At 47.8% G+C, this 27,413-nt stretch overlaps 1 protein-coding gene and 1 long non-coding RNA gene across 6 annotated transcripts in view; one reads left to right on the top strand and one right to left on the bottom strand.

Annotated features, from left to right (window-relative positions):
- The window catches only part of RAD51B (RAD51 paralog B), a 504,851-nt gene that overhangs the window by 68,084 nt on the left and 409,354 nt on the right, over window positions 1–27,413 (bottom strand). The gene's annotated exons all lie outside the window — the stretch shown is intronic.
- On the top strand, window positions 23,717–26,470 carry LOC118497315. 3 transcript variants are annotated; one of them, XR_004899843.1, is made up of 5 exons: window positions 23,740–23,901; window positions 24,168–24,372; window positions 24,715–24,763; window positions 25,166–25,816; window positions 25,984–26,470. It is a non-coding gene; the product is annotated as an uncharacterized LOC118497315 (long non-coding RNA). The 3 variants fall into 3 exon arrangements; XR_004899840.1 differs by lacking the exon at window positions 24,715–24,763 and having other exon boundaries at window positions 23,717–23,901; XR_004899842.1 differs by having other exon boundaries at window positions 24,715–25,816.

Raw genomic sequence — 27,413 nt, 5'->3', positions numbered from 1 at the left:
AAAGCGGAGGGGAGACCTGCCCGTGGGCGCACCTGCTTTGCAGGCACAGGGCCCACCAGTGAGCTGACACAGAGTCAGCACTGCCGAATCACAATAAAGTTGTTAACAAAAACCCTGTTCCGAAGGGTTTCTGTCGCTTGCTGTACGTTGCAATCAATTTGTACACCCCTTTTGAGAGCAAATGAACCCAAGTTTGGCTCCAACTTGAAGTATTCCAGGTGCATTTTAGCTGTAATTCTGAATTAAATAGGAGTCTAATAAGGCACAGGAGCTACAAGTTAACTGGGCACTGTCCATCTGAGACCGCTGCAATGTAAAAGAAATGAATGTAACAGCTTTTCTATGGGCCAGCATGCCTCCTGCTTCATCTCAGGGTTTGTCTTCCCACCAACACACATTTATTTCAGTGGTCTTCAGTTAAACACGGAACTGGAGTTTGAGGGAATGGGTTAGTGGTTTAACTTCACTGAGGAAAAAGCAGCAGTCATCCCTGACACCACTGTGACTGAAATGCCATAAATAAGTCCGGTGTTTGGTACTGCCTTTTATCCCACTCCATTAGGTCCAGACGTGCATGGGACAGGTGAGATGAAGGAACATACATTTCATCTGATTCCAATTTTCCCACGTCATGAACCAGTCCTTGGACATCCTAAACTGCTTCTGCTGCCACAGTGCCTGAGATTTCCTTGCAGGCAGTCTAATGGCAGTAAGCTGGAAAGCTTACTAAATTCCCACTGCTTGATGGGAAACTATTCCGGAACGGGGAAGAGAGAGACGCTGACTTCTGTGAAGGGAAGCCCCGGTCTGGCTTTCAAAACCTCCAGTGCTGAGGGCAGTGCGATCCAGTGAGACTGGAGGAAGGGCCAATGGAGTGCTAGGCCTTACAATCAGGGCAGACAATAAGAAAGGGCCGAAGAGCAAGCCCTCTGTCATCTGCTGTTCCAGTTCCTGGAGGAACCCTGCCTGGACTGAATGTGGGAGGAAATGTGCAGGATTCACGGTAATTCCAGCCATCCAGAGAGGTGTAAGATATTTAGCAGGGGCCTAACAGCAAGGAGGGGAATGGGGAATGGTACATTATTGCCACACCTATATGAGTCATAGGCTTGTAAATGCTTTATGTTCTGCAGAGATCATTCAGCATTTGAGTTGGGAACTTAACCCAGTTGTCTACGGAGCTGTGCCTGGTTTGCCCTGGTAGAAGGTGAGGGAGGTCAGAAAACCCTCAACCCCTAATGCTCTAATTTCCTGCTCCTCACAATTACGAGCGGGAGAGAAGCTCTGCAGACAGAGCCCCAGCAGGAAAGCAGGACTCCTGGGTTCTGCCAATAGCTTGTGTGTGGCCTCGTGCAAGAGCCTGCTTTTATCTCAGTGTTTCCATTTGTAAAAGGGGGCAACAATAACTAACTTCCAAAGGAAATTGCCCAAAACGCTGACAAGAGCACACCCGAGGGATCTGCAAACCTCGGAAAGAGTGCTGAGGAGACAGAGCAGATGAAGGGACCCCCTAACATGACCACAGTAATTGGCCAAAAGCATAGATTCTGCAGCCCCGCCTTGAGTGTCAGTTCTGGCTCTGCCACTCATTAGCTGTTTGCCTTTGAACCAACTGCTTAACCTCTTGGTGCCTCAGTTTCCTCATCTGTAAATCAGAGATAATAACAGTACCTATCAGTGTGTGGCACTTACACAAATACCAGCAAACTTTACTATTAATGAGAACTGCATCTTTTCATCCTTTAAGTGAGAAAAGACTTCATAAACTTCTAGCCCTTCTCAGAAAACACCCATTCGTGGATGAGAAAACCAAGGGCCAGAGATGTGAAAAGAAGTCAGCAGGAATGATTTGCATATCCTAGCCAGCTCATCAGCAGAGACAATGACATCTCTGAGCAACTGTTCTTAGAAAGTGACATCAGTGTCGTCACCGGAGGATCTTTATGCTAGACTAGGGCCAGAGGTAAGACATGTCCCTCTGGGTACAGTCCTGGGAGACAAATTAGGCCTCAGTCATTCTCAGCTGCCTGGTGGGCCTTTCTGAGAGACACGGAGAGCGTGGGTAGCACTTGGTTGGCAGTAAATCTTCAAGGCGGCCAACCTGAGACTGCCAGTTGCCTTGAAGGGGTGCTGAGAGGGAGGGAGGAAGAGGGAGCTAGGGGAGGAAAGAGCAAAATCTGTCCCACTGGTAGAGAGACTGCTGGAAGAAACAGCTAAGTCCAGAGGCTTTCATTTCTTGTCGTGAGGGCTGGGGAAGCCTCACCTCGACGTGATGCAGCCGGGAAGGGTAGCAGGCCTGGCAAGCTGCCCGCTGCAGAAAGGCTGCGGCCCAGCTGACGGGAGAGTCAGCCTGAGCTGTGCCACGATTCCCTGGAGATCCGGATCAAGCTCATAGCCAGGGGAAGTGCGGATTAACACAATGTGGTGTCCGAGCTAATGAGTTAGCAAAACAGAGACAGATGGCAATTGCGGTAACTTAACTCGCCCATCTCTGCTTGCAGTGCACTCCCACAAGCGTCTCCTCTGTCCTCACGCTATCCAACCCTGCCCAGCCCTCTCCGTCCATCCCGGAAGATCACGGTCACAGAAAAATTATCCTGCATGAAAAGGAGCTATAAAACTGCTTTCTAAACATGACTGTCATGCACCAGTGGGGCACAGTGGTGGGGAGGAGGTCTTTCAGGCGCCTGGGGGAGATGCTGAGCCCTGGGCCTAGAGGAAAAGCAAAGTTCTTTTTATTGAACTGCGGTTTTATCCTTGAGATATACGATTGCTTACAAGGGGTACAGCTGCATATGAGAATGCTAAAAGGGGGTATAACACAAAGAAGGAACCTTTACTCTGACCCGAAAACAAGTTTTCCGCAGTCAGAACTGTAAGCTGTGGAGTAGGTTCCTTCATAGGCACTAACCGCCGGTGGTAAGTGATTTAGTGCGTGCTCAGGCCGGACATGCCAGTCTCGCCGCCCTGGGGGGCAAACCACCGCTTCACAAGTCATCCACCACTCCGGACCTCTTTCAGGGGCTGTTCTGCTTCTTTTCCAATGGTAGTGGTTCCAGGTGGCATTCCTGTGCCAGCTGCTCAGAGGCTCACCTGGCACCGAGGTCGGCCAGGACAGAGCTCTACTGGGACATCCTGTCTGATACTTTTGAAAGTTGGTTCATTTTTTAAATAATAGAAGTCTCTTTGATAATAAAATTCCAACCATGTAAACAATAGAAGACTTTCAGGAAGAAAAGGAGGTTTAAAGGAATTCCCAGTTCATGCAGGTTTATTTTTCCCCTATTCTACCTTGTTATTTCATTCAATATAGTAATAAAAAATTTAAAAATTAGGTTAAACTCCATTGATGCAAATGGGTTTTACTTTTGCAAAGTGAAAAGCTGTCTAACGAGAAGAAATTTAAGTGATTGCTGAAGTACCCAATAGGGCATGCACCCAAGCAGGGATATTGAGAAAGAGGCTTATAAAGTAGAGGTCTCCCCCTCATTCTCACACAACACCCCTAAACTGTCCCACCCAGTGACCCTCGTGAGCACTACCCGCTCACCTCTGTCTTCTTAGAACAGAGCCATGAGAATGACACCGAGTATGAGAGCTCAGCTGTAAGAATTTGCAGATTATCATCTGGCTGGGTCAACTTTAGACCAAATGATGTCTGGGGCAATATTTATATTCTTCTCTGATCACATGACTGATAATAAGGGGCATCAAAATGTACAGTTGGGAGACTTGAACAGAGAGTGTGGAGAGTAACACATCGAGGGAAACAGAAAGAACCTTCCTGAAAGTAGGAGTTCATTGTGGAACCCACTTTCCAAGCCTGAGGGTCAGCCCCCTGTCATGGGAAGTAGCCAGGCACGACCCCTTGTTGCAAGAGGACGGCAGCGTGAAGGAGTGAAGCTGGTAACTGACTGACAGCTAGTTCAGGGACCTTCCCCCAGCGTGTATACCTGGGCTGGGTTTACACCAGGGGGTTCTTAACCTCAGCACTGTCGGCAGTTCGGGCTGGATGAGTCTTGCTTGTGGGAGCTTCTTCTGCATTATAGGGTGCTTAGCAGTGTCCCTGGGTAGAAGGCCAGTAGCATTTCCCTCCGGTTATAACAACCAAAATGACATTGCCAAATGTCCCCTGAAGGGCCATGTCACCCAGGAATGAGAACCACTGATCCACTAACTAATGATTCTGAAAAAGTGAAAATGAGAGATGCCATAATCTTATGGTTGCTATTTTGAAAAGTTAACTAATGACTTGTAAAATATATTCCCATCCTGCTTAAGGAGACTCCAGCCCACAGGTATCCAAAGACATGAAAATACTAAAGGGGAATTAGCACCAAATGACAGGAGACACTGGTTCTTTCCAACGGGGAAAAATTTAAGAGCGAATTAAGAACTAATGATTTTTTCCCCATTTGGTTTCTTATCTGGAAATGGATCAGCATAAACTAAAGAACCGTAATGAACATAAACAAGGCCAATGTCTGGAAGGGCAGTGGTCCGAGTCAGAGACCAACAGGGCTGGGCCCAGCGGGCCAGGAAAAGCCACGTGCTGGTGACTCCTTTTCCCCACTTGTCCCCAAGAGTCCTTTCAGCTCCAACCATGCCACCTTCATGTTCTTGGGAAGCTATCAACATACCATCAGTAGGATCTGTCTTCAAACTGCCATTCCAGAGTAAACAGGGGACTTTGTGCTGGTCCAATCAGTGAAGTGACTGGTCCAAGTTAATGCCAGATAAAGGAATACAATCTCATAATCTTAATTTTCTTAGCACCGGTGAGCAAATCAACTATACTGAACAGAATCTAAAGAGTACTAAGTTCTGCGTCCTTGTGGGGACATTCTGTCTTTTCATCTAGAGTTAGCAGAATGCCCGACACAGGGTCATCTGGAATAGCTTTTCTGTTGACGAATGAATGAAGAAATGGTTTTGGAGCTGGCGTACAGGGAAAGTGTACTCTGTGGCTTTTCAACAGAAATCCACCATGATCAATTTAGGGGAATTAGAAAAGACATCAGTATTTCTTTAAGTGAAGCTCACATTAGTAAAATCCTTCAAAGAAATGGGTAAAAACAGATTTCCCAGGGATGCCTACTAGGCGAAGTGAACAGACTGGCATGCCAGTGAGCCAGACTCCAACCCCTCACTCGCTGAGTGATTCTGAAAATCACTTACTGTCAATGGGACATGGAATAAGAGACCGTTTCCTACAGCTAAATTTGGTGATTGATCAGATCAAGACAGGAGAGTATATAGAGAAATGGGAAAAAGTGAGGGACTTAGAATAAACACCAAACCCTGAGGACCCTGAGATTGCCACGGAAGACTGGGGCTTCCGCTCTCCCTGCGGCGACAGGGGTGGCGGGCCAGCCCGCCTCCTGAGGGGGTGATGGCACAGACGCGGCCCAGAGACCTGGCTTTCCTCTGCTTCTTTTTCAACGGGTGACTCTCACTGAGGCTGTTCGAGCCAGTGATCCCTCCCCCATTCCCCACACCATCTCTCTGTGGGGAATTCTAATATGATTAAATACTCTTAATTACACACACACACACACACACACACACACTGACATCCTGAGGAAACTGATGAAAACTACCTGGCAGAAAGCAGGGGTGTGTGTTTACTCTAACCATCTGGGGCCTGCTGGGGCACTAACCGCGGTCCTTGGCTTTGACTCCCCGAGTGAGATGTCATTTCGAGACCATGTGTGTGGTCAGTTCATCATGTGTGTTTCAGTTTGGCCGCGCGAACATGCTCTGCAATTTCACTTTGGTCCCCTCGCATTCTTAGCTTTTCAAGATGACCAAAATCCCCTGTCGGAGAGGAACAACCGTGAGGGGAAGCAGGCTCCTTGTGGCCCAGCAGAGCCAGGCCCACTACACTACAGAGTTCCCAGAAGTTGCTCAGAAGCATGCCGGGAGCACGAGAATATCTCCAGAACCCCGGAGCTTTGAGAAAGTGACAGTTTTAGAGAACGACAGTGAAATGAAAGCCTGGAATTTCAGAAAGTGGTTCCAGGGACAATGAGTATATAAAAATAAAGTGGAATGACTTTTTCCAGGCAATCCACTCTCACAGATAACGCAGTCAAATGATAACAACTAGCATGAAGAACATGTGATACACAAAACATGCTTAGAGACACCACAGCCGCCGCCCACAGCAGAAGAGGATGAGTGGGCCTTTTGTGAGCAGCAGCCTCCCTCTCTCCCTGCTACAACTTCGTGACCCCCACGGGAGCCAAGTTCGCCAGCCCAGCGCGAGCTGCCCTGATTAAAATGCGATGCCCCCGGTCACTAGCAGCTCTCTTGGGCAGTGAAGGGAAAGCAGCCAAACCACACGATGGAAGGAGCAGACAAAACATTTCTTCCCTTTCCACTCACTCAGACGTACCTGACCACAGAAACTGTCTGCCCACCAACTTTCTCCTCTCCATCTCGACCTTTGAACTTGACGGCACTTATCTGCCTTTCCACTTACTCTCACACACCTCCATCTTTCCCATCTTCTCCCTACGGTGGGAGCGAGTATTCCAGTCAGCTCCAGGAGGACGGACTGACACCATTTTCCCTTTTTGCCGTGAGGCCTAGGAAACCACTCACAGACAGCAAGGTCGGCGAAGCCAGCGAGGGGATTTCCTCCGCTGGCTGACAGTGTACCTCTCTCTCAGCAGTTCCGTTCTGTTCTCCTTAAAGCACCTGGCAGTCTTTGAGCAAATCAAGACTTAGAACTTGAAACAACGTGTTGGCATAAATCTGTGCAGCAAAAATCACCTCCAGCATAAAAATTGTAATCAGAGGGATGATTTTGGGGAGCTTACTCACTTACTCATTACCCAATAAATATTTATTGAATAGCTTCCAAGTCTCAGGAAACGGGCTGGGTGGGACCAGCTGGGTCTTTTAATAAAGAATGGCATGTGACTAACGTCAGGGTGACCAAGCCTGACAGTGGCAGTCTACCCTTGCATGAGGAGCTCCACTCACACAGTGGAGCAGCACAGGGTGGCAATAACTAGTCATTCCATGTGTGCTGCTGTTACTGGATGAGAAGCATTGTTGGGGAGAACAGATCAACTAAGTCAGAAGATATGAGGCACCATCTCTGGGACTGAGTGTCTTCATCTGTAAAAATGGCGACCACACAACTGGCTTCATTTGCCAAGGACACTGCAGAGAGAATCGAAAGTATCATGCATACGACAGAGAGCACTTTGAGTACAGAAGTGGGATGCACACACAAGCTACCGTTATGATGACTTCATCTTGAGCACACTGGTAAGGGGGGAGCATCTCTTCACTGTAACGACCCAGAAGCCTTTATAGAAGAAGGTAGGCTCTGCCAGGTTAGTCACCAATAGATTAAATCATCTGAGTCTTAAAGGGAAAGGGAAGTAGCTATTGGGAGAAACACGTTCTTTATAAATTAGCATAGAGTGACTGAAAGCAGAAACTATTTCGGTTATGAAACAAAGGAAGCCCATATGCTAAAAGACTTAAGTATACAGGGGTAATCCAAAAGTGATTAGGCTGAGGAGTATGAGGACAAGAAAGTTAAAGCTAATATTTTGTCCCATTTCTACAACCAGTTTATAAATATATGGAAACAGTCCGGTGTTTCTCAAACTGGAGTGATAAACAGACTCCCTTCAAAGGGGAACATAATTTGAGACATTTAAAACACATCTAAAAACCTCTAGGAGACCTCAGACTGAGTCTAGGCAACCTTAGACCGAGTTTCAGAATCACTAAATAAGGAAAATTAAACTGTATTTTAGGAAAACATCTTTTGATTGCAAAGTATTGCCTTTATAATAAAAAAATCTTTGAAATTAAAAATTAAAAATCACATAGCACTTGCAGACCTCAAGTATCCACAGCCCCCAGTTTGGGAAATTTTGATTTTTGCCTCACCGCTTCAAGGAGACAAAGGGACAACCCTAAGCCACACAGATGGCTATTAGCAAAAGCAAGCCGCAAGCCCAGGTTGCCTGATTCCTAGAGCAGGGCTTTTCCTTCTTTAGACAAGGCCTCCTCTGTTTGTGGCAGAGCTCACTATCTGCTCCAGACAGACAGTGGTATTGTGTCAGCCCGGAGACAGGGAGGCAGATGGAGTGGGAATGCTGAGAGGGGAGGTGATGTGGGTGTGGCTGATACAGAAAACACCACTGCAGCTGGCCGGGCGATCAGTAAGAGAGACATTTCCAAGGCTGATTCTTCTGCCCACCATTGAAGTAAAAACACTTTGGGTAGAAAACACAAGCAGTTTTAACAGAGGTAGCATATCTGCCGAACAAGTTTGGGCAGAAAAGTAGGAAGAATATTGTCTTGAGCTAAAAAACCGGGGAGGAATTGTAGAAGGTATGAGGCTATAATTCAGGGTGGCCAATTTAATCAGCTCATATTCATTAAACACCCACAAACACATGGTGCTTTACAACAAACCCCTTTCCTACTCGGAAGCATCCACAGGCCTGTTTTAAACGGGCCACCCTGTACATGTTGGGACTCTGGCCAAGTGTTAAGGCAACTGCTTCCCTTCCTAAGAAAAATAGGGGAGATTTTTTAGACAACCACAAGTAAAGGTTAGGGCCTCTGGTTTTACATCCCATCTGAAAACTGGGAAAGATTTGGGAAATCTTTTTTCCAAGAATCTGTTTGAAAAACTCTATACATGAAACCTTCTATTTCAGACCAGTAATATCCTATACTATCTACATTCCCAGACTTTTACCCTGCAATTTCCCTGGATGCATTTCCCCTCCTTATGGGAGCTGAACTCAAGTGCTTTATGAATAGTCCCACATAATGACTGAAGCATTATGACCCTTGAGTTATGTATAATTAGCCAATCAATGATTTTGGTCACTTCCGGCCCTTGGATAATGAACTCATTGTAACTACAGAAAGCATGTTCTTACCACTGCCTGTTTAAACTGCCAAGAATATTTCCAGCCTTACTGATTTATCAAGAGACTTTTGATCACTATCTGATGAGAGGACTGACTGGGCCTGCTCTCTTGACATGCCCCAGGAGGTGAGCCCCACAAGAATACCAGAGCGCAATGCGCCATAGGTCATCCCACTTGGGTCGCTGCCCAGCCGCGCTGGCAGGTGCTGTGACTTTTCCAACATATCTCTGACACTTCCAAAGATTGTGACCTGCCCAGGAGGGCATCGGATTATTAGGAAAGACTAAACAATTGCCCTCACATCAGACCGTTCTCTGATGACTTTCTCTTTCTTGCATGATGATAGCCACTAGAAGACCTGGCTCAGGACAAGACTCAAAGCACTCTAATTATAGCTTATAATGCAAGCACACAGTAGGCATTCGACTAACCATCACGGCTGATTTCTTGTTTTTAATCTGAGGTTAAATGAGTGGTTTAGGAAAGAGAGATGGGTCCAAGAGGCAGGAGGTGCACAAAGAGAGACAGAAGGGCTCGTTTGCAGTGGCTCTCCATGTCTCCCAAGAGGTGAGTGGAGAAAAATGGGCATTTTTCAAGGCAGCTAGCTGAACAATCATAAGATCTTTACAGTAATAAGTCTACTTTAATAATACCCTTGCTTTTTACAACATCCTCAGGTGGCCCTGACAGCTTTGCCTTGGATATGGATAAAATAAATAACAGATGACTTATTTGGCATGTTCTTCTAGTTCAGAAGTAAGTCTGGGGCTCTTGGGTCCCTAGGAGTCCCCAAGATTAAGAAATAGAACCTTATCAATATTCTGGAAGTCTCTTGTGTGATCCCTCCCCAACAGCATCATCATCTTTTCTCCCACCCAGAGTTGACCCGTTATTCTAAACTTGGTGATTTTTTAAAATTGGTTTGAGAGAGAGAGAGAGAGAGAGAGAGATCAATTTGTTGTTCCACTAACTTATGCACTCATTGGTTGATTCTTGTATGTGCCTTGACCAGAGATTGAACCCACAACCTTGGCGTATCAGGACAATGCTCTAACCAACTGAGCTACCCAGCCAGGGCTAAACTTGGTAATTTTCATTTAACCTGTAGTCAATATTTCAAAAATTCTATCAACTTACATGGGATAAGGCTTCCTAAGCTAATATAAGGGATGGGTTTCTTTTATTTTTCACTGAAATTAAATCAGCGAATTCATTCTACAAATGCTGCTTGAGCGCCCACTCCGTGTCCAGCAAAGACTTAGGCCCTGGGGAAATAGCTGTGAATAAGACAGGCAAGGTCCCTGTCCTCATGGAGCTTACATGCTAGACAAACAATTAGTTTCGACTGTGCACAGAGCTCTGTGGGGGAGGTCGAGGGTGCTCCACCAGGTGTAACTGGAGGCCACACCTGAGGAGTGGCCACAGGGCCTGGGAAAGTGCTCCTGCAAAAACCATGGGAGGCAAAAGAACCTCTAGTACAATGACACTGGGCACTAACAAGAAAATTGATCTGTTATCTGACCATTACCGTTTGCTCACTAGGCCCGAAGCTTCAGAATGCAGGGTCTGTAAAGAGAATTGTATGAAGAGTTTGGAAACTACTACTCTGGAGTGACCCACTAGCCACAAAAGCTGGGATGGAGAAAACAGAGTGTTAGGAAAATTCAACCACCACAAACAAGAAGATTAAAGAAGATACTTGCACCCTGGCTCCCCAGCTATTTCCCGAGGTCAAGCAGCAGGCTGGTCCCAGGTCTAAACAGGGTAGCGCGGAGTTTCGGCTGTCAGAGCAGTTCCATCTCTGCTAACCTTTACAAACCATGACTGTGTCAGTTTTTCCAAGCAGGAGAAATAGATGGAAAGCCAGGCCACATCTTAATAGGGCCCCGGTGAGCTAATGGGTGTGATTATTTCATTGTCTCGGATTCACGCCAGCCAAGGCTCATCAGATACAGGCACAATCCAGGAGAAACATGACCTCACTTTCGACATGGGACCGTGCAGTCAGATGCCAATAGGAATTTAGTGATCCCTCAGCGCAGGTAAAACTGAACTCTTTACGGTTCCAGCTAATGAGAAGCATACCAAAGTTACCTAAAACAGTAAAGCTAATATTGACATTAACATACTAGATACTGTTAGGGTAGGGGGAGCCAGGAAAAACTTCGGAGACCATCTGTGCTAAGTGTGTCACATTCATAAGAAGGTGCACATTTAAGATAAATTGCCGTCTCTTTAAATGATTAAGGACCAGATTTATGGGAAGCTGTAACCTCCCCCCGCCCCCTAGGACCACAGGGTTGTTAAGTGGGTTGGATTGTAAAGGTGCGAATCTCAAGATTTCAGTTGTGCCACAAACTGTCCACTGCCTTGCAAAGCCTTCTCCAAGGAAACTCTGCACCTCCGTGTCCCCAACAGAAGAGCTGCTTGTCGCTCAGACTGCACAGCAGTGAGAATAACGTCGCTGCCGTGATTGGAAACACACGTGTGTACACGGGTCCATTTTCAGAACCTTCTCGTGGCATCATTTCAATATCCAATGGAAGTCTCCAGAAAGTGCGACACAAGGATCAATGCCTTCATAGTGCAGCTTACAGCACGTTCAGCCGTTATTCATTCATTAAACTCTTCCTGAGCACCTACTATGTGCCAGAGTCAGACCCTGTACTAGACACTAGGGATAAAACAGTGATGAAAAAAGACTCACTCGCTGCTCCAGTGGATCCTGGATCGCACCGAGGAAAATGCTGCGGTTGACCCTCAGCTCCTTCGTGAGCGGCGCCCTGGGAAGCGCGATTCCCGCATCTGCAGTCACCATAGCCTGTCTGGTGTGTGAAAGCACCCAAATCACATCTGACCCGTAATGCATCCAAACAATGCGTTCCGTCATCCCTTCCTCCAGATCACAAAGATAATAATGCTTACAGAGTTTCAATAAAAGGTATTTCACAAACACAAATGGCCAGGCCATTCTTATTGTTAATTACATGTAACAGGCCGTGTGGTGCGGTGGAAAGAGGGCTGGCTTCGGAAATGAGAGACCAGAGCAAGGTCCCTGACTCTCCCACTTACTGGATAAGTGGCCTTGACCTAAACCTCTGTGGGCCTCCATGCCCTCATCTCTGAAATGGCAATGATAGCCCTGACTGGTGTGGCTCAGTTGGTTGGACATCGTCCCACAAAGTGGAAGGTCACTGGTTCGATTCCCAGTCAGGGCACATACAAGAGGCAACTGATCGTTGCTTCTCTCTCACATCAATGTTTCTCTCCCTCTCTTCCTTCTTTCCCCTTTCTCTAAAAATAAATAAATAAAATCTTTTAAAAAATAACATGACAATGATAGAGCAGTCATGAGGATTAAATACGTTGATAAGTTCAACGTACCAAGGGCAATCCATAAGCAGTGGCAAATACCTGGGTGGTTAGCAAGGAATGAGGGCACTATACACACGGAGCTGTCTCAATGGAACTCGTCTGATTTGATCACCGTAATACTATCTGTAGGAACTCTTTTCTGTTTACCCCATTTATTCACGGAGATACAGAAACACACACCAGAAGCAAACACCCTTGCCCTGAGCACAGAGCACCTCGCTGCAGGACCCCTGGGGAGAAGCAGTGGAAGGGTTCTGTGCCCACCTTAAGGAGGGAGGGAAGTCCTCTCTGGCTCCTGTGTTGCCACTCTCTCGGGGGCTTCGGAAGAAAAGTTGGCACCTCCTTTCATTTCACTGTTTCTTTTTAATCATCCGCAAGCCCAGCCTTTTTGCTTCCTAATTATCAGAACATCAAATAAACATCTCAGAATATCAGAATTCTAAGTAACCCCAGCAGACGGACAGCTTTTGAGCAGAACCCAAATACCTGCGAGGGGACACAATAGGTAAACACCACCCAGGGAGTCCTGCGGTCAGTATTCTCCTCCCCTCAGCGCCCCGGCCCCCCGTGTGGTCTGTAGTACTTGCAGCTCGGAGAGCCCAGGACTCTCTCACAAGTGTGAGAGGCACACTGGGGTGTGGAGCGACTTAGTTTGTTTGGGCAGTGTCTCTAAGCAACCTGGTAAGGGACAGAACGAGTTGGGTCAACGATGCCCCTGGGAGAGCCAGCGGACGTGCCGCAAACCCCATGACTTCAGCCAACTGGGGCATCTTGGAAGAAGGCAAAGGCTGTGCTAGCCTCCCCGCTGCACACACCCTACTGGGGGCAGCTGAACGGGGGCAGGGGCGTCCTCAGAGGACCTTCACTCCAGAGAGACAGCAGCCTTTTATCCTTTCTTTATACATCCTGCCTCCCCACCTCCCCAAGCTCACAGACCTGTCAGCCATGGCGGCGGGGGTCCCGCCAGGTTTCTGGGCCCGCTCTTGAGTAACTAATTACCAAGACTAGGCCTGGGGTCTGTTTTCTCATGAAATCATGCAGGAGTCAAAGGCAGCGGTGGCAAAGTATAAAGACTGTCTGACTAGTTCCTGTCCTCTCCCGTCTCCACCATTCCTTTCCCTTTCTTTCCTTTCCGCTGACCACCTCATGTCTTCTCAGCGAGGAAAGTGGGGTTGTAAGAAAAGAACGACCTCAACCTCACATCACCAAATCTGCTAGACTGCTCGAGTGTACATTCATGTAGCCTTTCTCCTCTCCTGCTCCCGGGGGTAAACAGTCCTGCTTTCACCTAGGGCTGTCCCATCTGCGGGGACCAGCCCTTCTGACACCCTCCAGGCTTTGGCAGTAGTGCTTGTCCTTTTTTCTCTACAGCGTTACCCCATTTTTCCTTTCTACTAATCACGTACATCATAAAAAATACAAAATAACACCTTCGACGTCCCCAGCTACCACACCATCTGCTTGTTTCTACTTGTAGCGAAACGCCAGGTCATGGAACACAGTGTCCGCGCGCTCTCTTCTTACTTCCTCCCCTCTGGTTCTCTCTTTAAGGGGCTCCGGTCACGCTGCTGCCCCGAACACACCTCCGAAACCAGGTGTGCCAGGGTCACCCCTGACTGCAGCCTGCCAGATCCATGCCATCGACCACTTCGCGCCAAATCCAGGGCTCAGTCCTCAGCCCTCACCTTCCCTGACTTCTCAGTAGCACTGAGTCTAGCTCCTTCCTTCCTGAGAAACTTGCTTCTCTTGGCTTCCAGAAAATCCCATTCTTACGGATTTCTTCACCTCCACCTGCCCCCTCCCTCCCAGTCTCCTTTACAGATTTCTCTTCTTTTCCACTTGTGAATGTTGCTGTATCCCCAAGATCAGTCCTTAGGCCTCTCCCATCCCCAGTTCAACCCGCTCCCCTGAGCTCCAGGCTCCTGTGTCTGGCTGCCTCCACAACACCTCCACTTGCGTGGCTGGCAGGCATTTCAAACTCAACTTTTCCAGGACAGGACCCCTAATCCCTGCCCTACCTCCACCCCAGTCTGCTCTTCGCCCCAGCATTCCTAGATTTTTTATCTAGAAAAACCTCATGGCACTCCATAGGGGGAACCCCCCCCCCCCCACAAAACACCATTCCCAGAGTTATCTTAGACTCTAAAATCTAGAGAAAATTCTTATTTTTAAAAAAATATTCACATCCGATCTATTTTCAGGCCTTGCAAGCAGTTTTATCAACATTGACTCTGAACCTAACCACTTCTCACCCCTCCACCACTCTCGCCCAGTCCAAGCCACCACCGTCTCTTACCTGAATTATGTCATTTTTGCTGACTGGCTCCTGGCTTCCACTCCCACCCCTTATAGTCTATACCCCATGCAGCAGGCTGGGTAATCTTGCTAAAATGTGAATCACATCCTCTCCATCCCTGGCTGAAACTTTGCAACACATTTAGAATACATCCAAACTCCTTGCCTTGCTTCACATAAATCCAAACTCCTTGCCTTGCTTCACATACCCTAGCAGTGCTTACCACCCCACTCAACTTACCAGCGCAACCAGGTTGTTGTGAATATAAAACTAAACATACCAAGAAACTTTAAAATTATCAGATGCCAGAAGGAAATGGTACTGTTGTTGCTATAGCTATTATTGGGTCAGTTGACCTCTGGAAAAGAGTTTTAAATATGTCTTCTAAACATAAACTGTAATTCCTGCCAACGGCCATATATTATTACAGATAGCGTAATAGGCAAACCCTTTCGCTGTTGTTAATAGGCTCGGTCATTACCCTCCTGCTATATATTTAACTTTGTCTTTTCCCCTCTAGAGATGGGATGTCCCTTGCAGGAAACAGCAGCTGTGTCACTAACCCTGGACGTGGTCCAAGGCCATGTCCATATCCTGTGGGAGAACTATCCCCTCAAAGTTTGTTTTTGCAGCACAAAGTAAAGATCAGTTTTAAAAATATACATTGTATACAGCACTTTTTGTCCAGAAGTGACTTCTGCGTGACCCAGAGAGATGACTAGGCCGTGGCCTCCAGTTCTGCAGTGCGTACTGAGCAAGCCATCACAGGGGGCTGCCCACTACTTTGGTGCACTGGGCTCTGGAATGCACTCTGGCAGCCGGAAACAAGGCATCGTGACTCGGGGGGGGGGGCGGGGGGGAGACGAAGGACGTGGCACCGTTTTGAAGAACGGGGGGAGCCCTTTTTCCTTTTTGCTCATTCCAAGGAAAAAGGACACGTGGACATGGACAGCAGGGTGGGGGCTGCAGGGGGAGGGGAGGATAAAAGGGATAAATGGTATGTAGAAAAAAATACAACTAAAAAATAAAAATAAAATTTAAAAATTAAAAAGAAGAACAGGAGGAGTTTATGGAAGAGGAACGTCACGGACTAAACGGCGCCCAAATTCCAAAGCTACACAGTTGACACTTTGTCCCTTTGAAGGCTGTCCCAGTGTCACATTCACACGAGTAGGAGCAGTGGTCGGGCCAGGACAGGACCGAGGGGATACAGCCCTGCCTTCTGGATCGCCAGGAGGAACTACTTCCCGAGGGTTTACTTTTCTCAGGAAGGTTTTCCACAACTCAGCCCCGTGGACCCAATCTGTGCAAGAGCTGGTGTGCGGAAGCGCCAGATGCCACATCTGACGCAACACCAAGAAAATCCTCAGGGTGGTTTCCTAAATGGGTTTCTAAATTCTACAAATAGCCAAACCCACTGGCACTAAGCTATTTGCCTTAAGTGACTTTTATTTTTAGATGAAAAGTCAACAAACACATGAACAATCTGGGGATTCAAGCAATGAGCCCAATGGGTGATATCAAGATGGAACCGCATCTCATCTCCCAGGAGGGGTGAGTCACCGGCCTAGCTGCAGCAGGAGCCAGTGCTGACTGCGAGCAGGGAGCCGGGCACTGGCGGAACCGCACGGCCAAGGGACGCAGGAGGCTGTTGCTTTTTGTGGTTTGCCATCCCACTACACGCAGAGGGGGAAAAACACAATAACCCTAAAAAAAGAAAGGCAAACAGTAAACAGATTCAAACAGCTACCCTGAAATGAGCCACAAAGATCCCAGCTTGATTTTGCCATCACATTTCAGAAGTTGGTCATCTATTTCACTTAGCTTTCTTCAGGCTTCCCCTTCTAACTCTTACATTAAACATCTCTCCTATAAAGTCACTGTTCTTCTTCATGTCTGTATGCAGCAGCAGAACGTCTCCTCATTTAGAAGGTGGGCATGGCTTTCTGGCATTGGGACTTCAGCTGATTTATCTCATGCTCTGTTTCAGGAGTGAAGTGGAGACACTAAAGCAGCAGCCCCGACAACAGCCACGTGGCCCACGTACCACTGCAGCCCCAGTACAGGGCCCATGGGAGCTACAGCTAAGCAGTTACCACACAGCAGTCCAAGCACCCACTACTGGTCGTCTGGAGTTGAAAGGAAGATGGAACCTACTGGCCACCTCTGCCTAGATACACCCAAGAATGAAGAAAGAAAAAAAGAGGAAGGAAGGGAGGAAAGAAGGAAGGAAGGAAGGGGGGAGAGAAGGAGGGAGGGAGAGAGGGAGGGAGGAAGGAGAGGAAACACATGTACTTTATAGGAAGATCTGGCTGTGACAGGCAGGAGTGCGGACGAGGGCATGGACTTTGAGGCGTTCTCACGTGACTATGCAGGTGAGACATCTGCCTCACAGTTTTCTATAAAAATTAGAGAATAAAAATGGAAATAAATCCTTAGCTCATGATTCAAGTCAGTTCCTTTTTTGATTAGCTTTCTGGTATTCTCATTCTTAGAAGCAACCCTCCCCAGCTATAGCAATATTTTCGTAGGTAAAAAAAAAAATACCAGCTTTAAAGTGGACCAGCAATAAACAAATAGCAGGATTTTGCTAACTCTTTTTGGCATCCGACAGATCTACGGCCATTAAGATAAGAATGTTCCCCCCATTCACTTTTCTATGTGGTCACCAGAATCCTCGGAATGTCCATATCTCTGAAGATACCTTTCAGAACAATGCATTTTTCAGAGGTTGTCCTTTGTCTCCCTTTTCCATGCAAGTTGGGATCCCAATAGTTGCCTCCATCACTAATAAACCCGCTTCCTCAGGACTCAGAAGAACCACTTTTGACCCTTCTGCTCCAAGAGAAAACTGATGATGTCAGCCTGCATCTTCTGATCAGATTCATCATCAGCTTAACCTCCGTGGCATCCCTGCCTGGGAGAGTTGTCTCCGTTTCTCTGCCTCGTGGACTCACCTCTCGTCCCCTCCTTTAGCCCGGTCAGAGCCTCCCCATTCCTGAGAAGAAAGGGCTCCCTCCTCGTGTGCTCCTTCAACCCTCGTGAAGGACTGTGAGTCCAAACATCTGTCCAAGGGTCTTCTGTACATATATCTCATATACACATATGAATATATATTTCATATATATATATAAATTTCCATTTTTTGGTTTGCTTTTAAAAATTTTCAGTTACAGTTGACATATAATACTATATTACTTTCAGGTATACAACATAGCGATTAAACATTTATATAACTTACAAAGTGATCACTCCAACAAATGCCTTCTTATTCTCTCAAGCCTGGTATATAGTAGGCATTAAGTAAGTACTGAGTAAACAAATAAGTAAATAAAAATGTAAAATTCCTCTTCTTCTCAAATGGCCCCATGCAACTCACACATAGCAAGCGGGTCTGGGGTGAGACGTGGAGTCCTTTCACGCCCCTGTAATAGGAAGAAGGGGAGCCTGACACAGGTCTACCTGAGTCTAGGCAATACAGTTGTGACCGAGGAGATGAATATAGAGCATAGTTTATAAAACTACCACTGTCACTGTCCTCTAGTTCCCGTAGCATGTCTCACGAGCAGTTTCATTAAGTGGCTGCTTCGTGGAGGCTTTCCGGTTGCCTGCCCACCAGGCTGGGCCACAGCAATTACGGGGACCCCACAGCAGCCTCCAGTCCCACCCGCATTTCATAAAGAGCACTTCAAAACACTCTGGAAAAATCTGTTTGTATGTCCTGAAGCTCCTGAGAGTGAAATGTTACAGTTGGAAGTCGCCCGAAGCTCATTTTCACACTGAAGTTATTAATCCCCTTCTTATATGTTTGATATAAGCCCTAGGGCACCGGGGAGGGCGATCCGGTTACCCAATTCAGAGAATTGCCCTTTTCTTTCAACAGGGTTCAGAGCGCTGAAATTTTGTGCCTCCAATGACTTTTTGTTTCAGTCAAACAAGGTCACAGAAGAGGCCAATATCTGCCAAGGCCAACAGGGGTTTCATTTACATGCCCACTAATGTGAGCAACATAAGAACCTCTCGAGAGCATTAAACTGGGATGTGGGACAACAGCCTGTTATTTACTCCCCGGCTCCCAAAGCCGCCGCTGCCAGCTTCTTGCTAGTCAACATTTTTGGTTACCATTTTGGACTCAATCAGACTCATCTTCTGTGCCTCTGGAAAAGGCAGCGGAATTTGCCAGTAGGCGAGGAACCTGCAGGGAGACGTTCCGATGGGCTGAGAGGGGAGGCTGCGTGAGGCCAGGCCGGCCGGCACGGCTGCACTTCGAGTCAAACATCTCCAAGGGGAGCTCGTTAACATAGCTCAGGAGTTTACTTTTGCCGCTCACCATCTGTCATGAGCCTTGTATCGGTGATTTTTATTCATTCACTTTTGTCACTTCCCCTGCAACGAATACTAAAGCATGAATCATTCTAGATTTAGTGATGGCCGGAACACTGTCATCATGGCCAGAGAGAAGATGGTCTGGCTAGTGTCCTATCAATGTCAAAGACACAGGCTGTCTGTTGGAGTGGACTGCAGTTATGCTTGTTATCGGAAGCTAATGAACAGCTGAGAACAAGCGTTTCACAGACGGTCCAGAGAAATAAGGCAACAAGTCAACCCATTTACCGAAACTTCTGGGATTCCCACTGCAGAATTCGTGAACCATTAAAATGACACTCTGGTTGTTAAGAGTTAATCTTAGGATTGTTTTTTAAACTCAAGTGTAACTAGTTATCACAAAAATGTTCCTTCAATTTACCAAAAAGCGATACCAGTCTTTGAATTACTCTGGGCAACCAAGAGGAACATCTGGAGAACGCTCCTTCCTGCCCCATCTGGAGACTGCTCCTTCCTGCCCCCTGCTTCGCGAATGCGTGAGAATTATTCCCGGGAAAAGTCAGGAAATAAAACGGGAAGGGAAGAGATATTATGTCCTCCGAGGGGCCCGATCATAAAGCAAACTGCTTTTGAGTCTGACATGCTAAAGAGGTGACAAAATTTTATAAAGAGTTGAAGAAGATAGGATTTACCAAAAAAGGAAGGTATATTTATAAAGGAGGAAAGGATAGTTTTAAAATATAATTTAGATGACCATGCAGTTTCTGAGACATATCGCTCAGATGAGAGAATGTCCTGATGGCCTTTTTTTTTTCCTTTGGAATAAGGAGAAAGGATTCATAGATCATAGTGATTAGTTAATGATCTGGAAACTAAAGGACCTGGGTTTTAATCTTAAACCTTGAAACGAATTCATTATGTGGTTCTGGGGAAGACTTTAATCTGCCTGACCTCAGTTTTTCCATGTGAAATATCCAGATGACATGATACAGCATGACTCGGCAAACAGAAAGCCTTCACAAATAATAATGCTCACACCTAAAAGCTCTTGGGTTAAACCACCTCGAGCAGTTTGGAGACCTGAAACACTGGAGAACATTAGACACACAGGTCAGTGCTGTGTTTCCTAGTGATGTTATCAGGGTGTGAATGGAAATGGCCTCCCGTCTTTCCTCGTTACACAGCTACGTGGGCCTAGAACTGGAACCTGACCTCTCTTTACTCCCTGCCTCATGGATGGCCCCTTCCCTTTCCCTGTATTTCCCTGCAGTTCTGACATGTGAGCCGACGGTCTGTTCCGAGGGGGCCCACAATCCTCCCGCCTCACTTCCATCTTGCTGTGAATCCCAGCGCTGGCCACCCAGAGCACACACTTTCTTCGGGCCCAGGACGGGACGGGGGACGTGCTGGAGCTCCAACCCCCCGGTGCACACACCCCGGAGCGGCCTCGCCGCAGCGGAGGCCGTCGGACGCTAGCACAGAGACTTGGCCACCTCTCGGCCCCGACACCTGCCGGTTCCTGCCTGACGCTCTCCAGAGGACACTAGGGTCCAGACGGCATGAGAGGGAAAAGGGTAACTGGCAGAAGGGAAAATACGATCGTGGTCTCAAAGTGGCAATAAAAATAAAGTTAAACCCTTACACATACATACACATAAGATTCTTTATGTCTTCCATTGAAGTTGTCTGAGTACTTCACACTGGAACTACGTGCAAAAGGATTTTCTGAAAAAAAACAAACCACACACACAACAGACCTTGCTGCTCCCTTGAAGGAGCTTATTTAAGGCAAAACAAGGCCTCCCATCATTCCTGTGAGAGATCATTGTCCCCCTGGTTGCCACAGCGCCCTGTGAGGCTGTGGGAAACAAATGACCTCAGAGGCACTGCCGAGAGTGTCACTGCGAAAGAAAAGAGAAGCGAGGGGGTTGGGGGTGGGAGGGGGGCTGCTGGCGAGCCAAGCCCTCCGTGGCCGCCGGTCCTCCAATGACATCCCTCCGGCACAGCGGGAAGGAGGCTGCGGCCCCAGGAGCCTCCAGCCAGCCACTAACGGGATTAGGCCCCCATTCCCGGGAAGCTGAGCGTCTTTCTGGGGGTCCCGCTGCTTGCCCCGGTCAGCCTGGCCTCTCCTCGCTGGCCTTCCTCACAAAGTGCCCGGTGATCGCTGGTGTCTCCCTCTGTCTAATGGGTGTCCTGAGTCAAGAGAGGCTCCTCTGAGGCCTGAGAGGAGGGAGCGGCAGCCGCCGAGGGGAGAACAAGGCGATGAGTTGGGGTCTCAGGGGTGGAGGCAAGGGACAAATGAGCTAGTGCCATGCGGAGAGGGAGAAGATGGAGGCAGAGTAGGAGACAGTCAGGATGGGCTTGATGGTGCAGCGACGCTGAAGCAAACACCGAACAGGCACTGACTCTGCCACACACCGTTGCCGGCGCTGGGGATGGCAGCCCACCGGATCCTCGTTCTCACTCAGGGTGGGTGCCTGAGAGTGAGCAGGCGGCCCAGGCAGAGGGTGCCTTTGCATGGCACAAACCTCTCGCCGACTCTAACACCTCACTGATTTCACCTCTTCTTTGGGGGTCTCTGTGAGACAGAGCAGTTGAGGCAATTTCCACCCCACCCAAGGGCACACAGAAGCTCAGCAGGGAAGTGTGGGTTAGGAGTCCCATGTTGGCGCCTCTGCCTTCAAAACACACGTGCCCCATCACCACCCCCAGTCTGTTTCCAGCTCTCCCTGTCAGGTTACAAGGCAGCTAGAAACGCTGGTAGAACATCATCACATTGAACATTCAGAGCCCTCTGCCCCTGGCCCTCCTGCTTGAGCCACAGAGCCCTGTCAACCTCAGGGCCACAAGCGAAAATGGGGAGGGAGGACAACGAGGGCCCCCGGAGAGCAGGCTGGGCGAGCAGGCCCGCCCGGGTCAAAGCCTGCATGCCCGAAGACGTTTTGTCTCCACACCGGGGAAAATTTAGGAAACACAGATAAGCAGGAAGTGTCAAACTATTACATATTAACCTGTGTAGACACAAAATGGTATCACAGAGTTTATGTATGAAATTCCTTTAATGTATGCATTGCCTATGCAAGTATGTAGTGTATGGCTATGTTCACTTCTTTTTACTAACTGTTTAATCACTTCTGTTCTTTTACCAAATATTTACTCTATGCACAGCACCAATTTTTGAAGAAGAGTTAACAAAAATTGTGTTTATTCCTGGAATTTGTTTTGGCCTCTGTAAACAGGGAGACATGGTGTTTTGCAGTCTCAAGGGTAAACAAGAATGATAAAGGTAGCTGAAAACAAAAAACAATTTTGTAGCAAAGACCTTTCCTCACGAAACAGCCTCAGCTGTGGTAACACGGACTTTTTGTGCCAAGCTGGCAACTGGGAAATAACGGTTTGGAGAAGGTGGGTTTGGTACCGGAAGGTGCTGCTGGGTGGCCCCCCTCCACCTGGTGGGGCCTGGGACGGTGCAAAAACACCGGAGGCAGGGCCCTTCACAAACACACACATTCCCGTGAAAACCCAAATGAGAGGTAAGAATGGGAGGAACTGATATGTACCATTTCCATTATATTTCTTTCAGGCCTGGTGCTTACTGTGTTTTCAGAGCAGTGATGATTATGAAAGAGGGTGGGCTCCAGAATCAGAAACTTGAAACTGAGCTCCCCAACTTAACCTCTCTGTGGTCCCCACCTCCTTACCTGTAAAATGGGGCTGGTGACGGTACCCACATCATCAGACTCTTATGAGAATTAAGTGAGTTAATACTGAAAAATCCTTAAAACAGTGTTTGGCACATATTAGTAATAAATATTAGTTGGTGTAGTAATTATTAATATTAATTAATGGACCTCCCTGGTCTCACGTCCTTTTAGAAACATCAGTGCCCCAGTCAAAGATTAATAAAAGTAATGTCAAGTGCTAACACGTACATTTGTTTTAGAATTTGCTGGGCACCAGGCAGCAGCAGTCATTTATATGTATTATATGCACTTAATTCTTACAACAATTCCACGAGGGAAGTTTGCAGATATCGTAAGGCCTCTGACAGAGGCATTGTATTAGTTCGAACCATATAATATGGCTGATTTCAACAGTTTTTGATCTATAAAAACAGTGACTTCATTTAATCTAGCCTAATTTTTGGGAGGTGACTAGAAAGACTAGCTTAAGGAAAGAGGACACACCTCCACCCCACCCGACCTCCCCCAGCTACAACACGATGACGCGGCTGGCTCTCAGCGAAAAGCAGGAGACGCGATCAGATGTAGAGGAGAGGGAGCCAGCAAGGGACCAAGTGTAAAAGCTGTGGCTCTTGAAATTTCTGGGTGGGTTTCCCCAAGCTCAGAACATAATCTCAGAGCCATTCATTCAATCAAGAGGCATTTATTAAGCATCTACCATAATAAGAGGCCCCCGAATGAGAAGTTATATGAGCAAGAACCCGGACTCTAACTCTGTTCCAACCCTTTGTTAGTAACGTGGCCTTGGCTGAGTGTCCTAACTCGGAAGCCTCCCAAGCTTCCTCATTTCCTCATCTATAAAATGGAGGTGATACCTCCTATGAGGGAGGGTTGTTGGGATGGTTAGAGACCTGTGTGAAACACCTAGCACAGTGCCTCACACATGGCACAAACCCAATAAAGAGTATTGCTATTATTAGTACTACTGCTACTAATACCACTGCTGCCACCAGTACCACAGGCATTGTGCTGGACACCTAAGTTTGGGGCCTGCTTTCAAGGATTTCAGCCAGTGGAGGGAAAGCCCATATTTGCCAGGAGGACTTCACCCAGGGAAAGGTGGTGGGGGCGGGGGGGGGGGGGGGAGCATTCCAGGAGAGAGTGGCACCTGCAAAGGCAGAGAAGCCCGAAAGACAGGCCCTGAGCTGGGAAGCACTCAGCCGCAGTGTGCCCGGGGGAGAGCAAGGAGGGGGAATGAGGGAAGGCCTGGAAGCATGTGGCTGGGCCACAGGGTGGAGAAGAACTGGTAAGTGCATTTTCTTCTCTGCCTTCACCCGGAGTTCAAAAACAAGGAGGACTAGACAAGTTTTAGGAGATTCTTCTTTTCACTGCCAAATAATTTATTTCCTTTTTGGACTGAGCGTTTGTTGTTGGAGATGCAGGAGCCCAGCCCAGGCGGACCAGGGTTCCCCTGCAGCCTGCAAACACGGTGAAAGGTCAAAAACAAACAAGCCAAAAGTATCCAGGCCAAAGGCAAACCAGAGAATTTTTTTTTCTTTTTCCTTCTTCCAGGCTCTGAAAAGATTGGTCTCTAAAGTCTCGATTTCAAACAAGAAGAACAGACAGTTCCAGCTTCTAAATACTGGCAGAGAAGAACAGCTACTCTTTTTAGAGGGAGAAAAAAACACACCACCCACCACACACAACTTTCAGCCACATTTTTGCCAGCAGCATTCAAAACAATTCCTGTGAGTTAGCCAAGAGGAGCCCTCAAAAGGTGAAACACCTTGCAGCTACACATGGCTTCTGAGGGAGGTGCCAGCCGCTAGGAACAGCGGGGCCCAGCCCCGTGCACGCATCCAGGCCGCAGCTGTGTGTCTACCGCTCACCACCTGGAAGCAGGAAGAGAGGGACTGCGTTTTCATCCTCCCCCAGTGATCGCCATTCTCCTTCTCCCCAGCTCCCCCAGCCCCCGCAGCCCCCACCCCAAAGAACCAAGCAGCGCTGCCTCCCCTGAGCCAAAGGAATCCAATCACCCAGAAAGGAGACTTTATGAGCTTTCTGGGGCTCTGGGCGGATGGAAAGGATTAAAGCGAGGTGTGCTTTATGTCTTTTGTAGTTTACTCTCTGCTGCCCCATGGAGTAGCCAATTCACCAGCCTTGGACAGGTCTGCTTGTTCCTCTTGGTGGGTTCTGTTTTTCTTTCCTCCCCCACGGTTTTTCGTGAGTTGAAGGGAGGAGGCAGTAAAAGTTCATTTCAGATGCATCATAAAACTCAGAAGAGGCTGGCCTATGGCAACTTCGAGCAGGTGGGGTGTGCTGGGCTGTTGCAGCAGCTCCTCTGCGGGGTGGCGTGAATTCCGAGAGGTTTCCAAGAATTCTGCCATGGCTCACTGGGACCTCAGCAGAGGGGCAAGAGCCCAGCCCCACCTTCGCTAGGACTGCTGTCTCCAATTAGCACGGTGAATTTCTTTTGTTAGAGATACTCAAACGCCATGGTATCATTATTCATAAAACAGAATATTCTTAAAACAGCTTTCTAATGAGTTTGAAATTTTTCCTTACTATAGGCTCCCACATCGTGCAGTCTAACTGAAGAAAAATTCCCTGCCCAAGTCCCACATTCCGTGGACCAAGCAGACCGTAGCCCTCCCAGAGTCTGCAGGCTGGAGTCGCTGAACAAGCAAGTCGCAACAGGAAAAGTACAAAAAGATGCTCGATCTCTGTAGTGAGCAAAGGAAAGCACATGTAAAACACCAATGAGATATCGTTTTCACTTAAGGGGTTCACAGAGATTGAAAAAAATAACCCCTGGTGTGGGCAACAGAATGGAGGAGAAAGAATTTACAAACATGAAGGGTGGGCGGTCCGGCAGCGCATGCGAACATGGAAACGGGCCCATGCCCCGCCCGTGTCGCTGCAGGAATGCCTCCTAAGGAGACGATCAGACAGACCTGGAAACAGGTGTGCGGAAGGATGTTCGTTGCGATGTTTGCTTGCTTTTCCTGACAGTAAAACCCAGAAAAAACACCTAAATGACCAACCACTGGAAAAATGGGTAAAGAGGTTATGGCACGGTTATTTAATGGCATGTTGTGTGGGGCCACGCTAATTAATGGTGTCGTTCTCCGTTTCTGAACAGGGAGTCACCCACGACGGACTGCCGATTGAAGAAGGCAAGGTCGCGAGCAGCCAGGACAGTGTCGGCTTGCTTTCTAAAAGTGGCACGAGTGACTGTGCGCATGTGCACACTGGACTGGAGACGCCCCGAGAGCCGCACGCCAAATGTCACCTCTCTCAGTGGGGTGACTTAAACTGACTGTTTCCTTTACACTTTCATTTTTTTTAATTCAGAAAAAAACAATAACGATGTTTATTTTCGTCTTAGAGGAAAAATAATCCCAAACCATTGGACTAATCTGAGTCTTCACACTGTGACCAGTAAACCTCATGGATCTGATCCAGTTTGGTTCTGGGGGGGTCTTTATCAGAACGACCACCAGGGCCCAGACGACAGCACCAAGAATCAGTAACATCTGGAGTGGGCGCGGGGAGATGAAAATCCCCAGAGACAGGGGCGTGGATTTTGCTGGAGAATCTAGTAAGCTTCCAAGCCCAAGTTCTTGACTTTCTGTTGTTTCCAGAATCGGGTGGTTACGAAGCTGGTAATAAAACAGTGACCTAAACTTTCCAGGCAAATTGGGTTTTAGAAAACACTATGGTGAATTTTAAAAGGCTCAACTGACTTGGAGGATATTGGAGCTAACCCACCATTCAACGAGATGTGTATGGATATTTTCTTTAGGCAATATGAGAGTTAAAAAAATGTCTCCATTTATAGGCAATGTAAGAAATGGGATAAAAAAACACATTTGCCCTCGTGACCCCGAAGCGGAAGGGCCGTCGCTGGGGTTCCCGAGCAGCGGCCTGCACCCTCAGTGACCACCCAGTCCTCTTCACCCTGCATTTTCCCTACGTGCCTGAAGGCGCTTAGATACTACTGTAACACTGGGATTACCTTCCCATTGGACAGAGAGGAAACTGAGTCACACGGAGGCCAAGAGGCTTACACAAAGGCACTTCAGACCCAGAGCTTGAAATGGAACTCCCAGCTCAAAATTCAGTCCCAAGCCCACCACTGCAGTTCCTTTCTCATTCCCGAACCACGTGTGAGCCCAGGGGCTGGCCTGCAGCATCCCAAAGGATGGATCTGACGCGCCTGCCCCGCCAGACAGCTGAAGATCTTTGGGCTTTTAAACCTCTCAGTGCCCAGGAGTGACTAGACTATATTTTTTCTAGTTTAAAACACACTAGATGATGCAAAAGTTCTTGTAACAGGCATGCCACCTACATAGTACCACAAATAGTAGTGACTTTGGCTCATTTTTCTAATATTCTTTATTACTTTACAAGTATTCTCTTTGTCAGGAAAGCATTACCAGTGTAGTCAACACTTCTAAATAGCATTTGGTTTCGTGGAAGTGGTAATGAGAAGGGATCACACATTTGTTTGTTTGTTTAACATCATGGGTGGTTCTTACGTTGTGTACATGCGACTAAAGTACGCTTCTCACAGGCCTGTGCGCTCGGGGCGCCCCCCGTGGTTTCACCAGTTGGGTGGCCTGAGCTGCTTGGAAACCTCTAAACAGAAGCACAGCTCTGTGGACACAGGGAAATTCTTCCTGGACCATTCTCCTAAAGTGGCAACTTTTCAGGAAAAATTTAAGCATCCTGTTGACAATCCCATGCTCTTTTCCCCTTGCTGCGACAATCCAATCTGACAGTGACCCAGATCCCTCCCCGCAGCACCCCACTCTG

This window comes from Phyllostomus discolor, chromosome 1, assembly GCF_004126475.2.
Source record: "Phyllostomus discolor isolate MPI-MPIP mPhyDis1 chromosome 1, mPhyDis1.pri.v3, whole genome shotgun sequence".
In the NCBI taxonomy this organism is placed as follows: domain Eukaryota; kingdom Metazoa; phylum Chordata; class Mammalia; order Chiroptera; family Phyllostomidae; genus Phyllostomus; species Phyllostomus discolor.
Note: the sequence above shows the minus strand (reverse complement) of the source record. Positions and strands in the feature narration are given on the sequence as shown.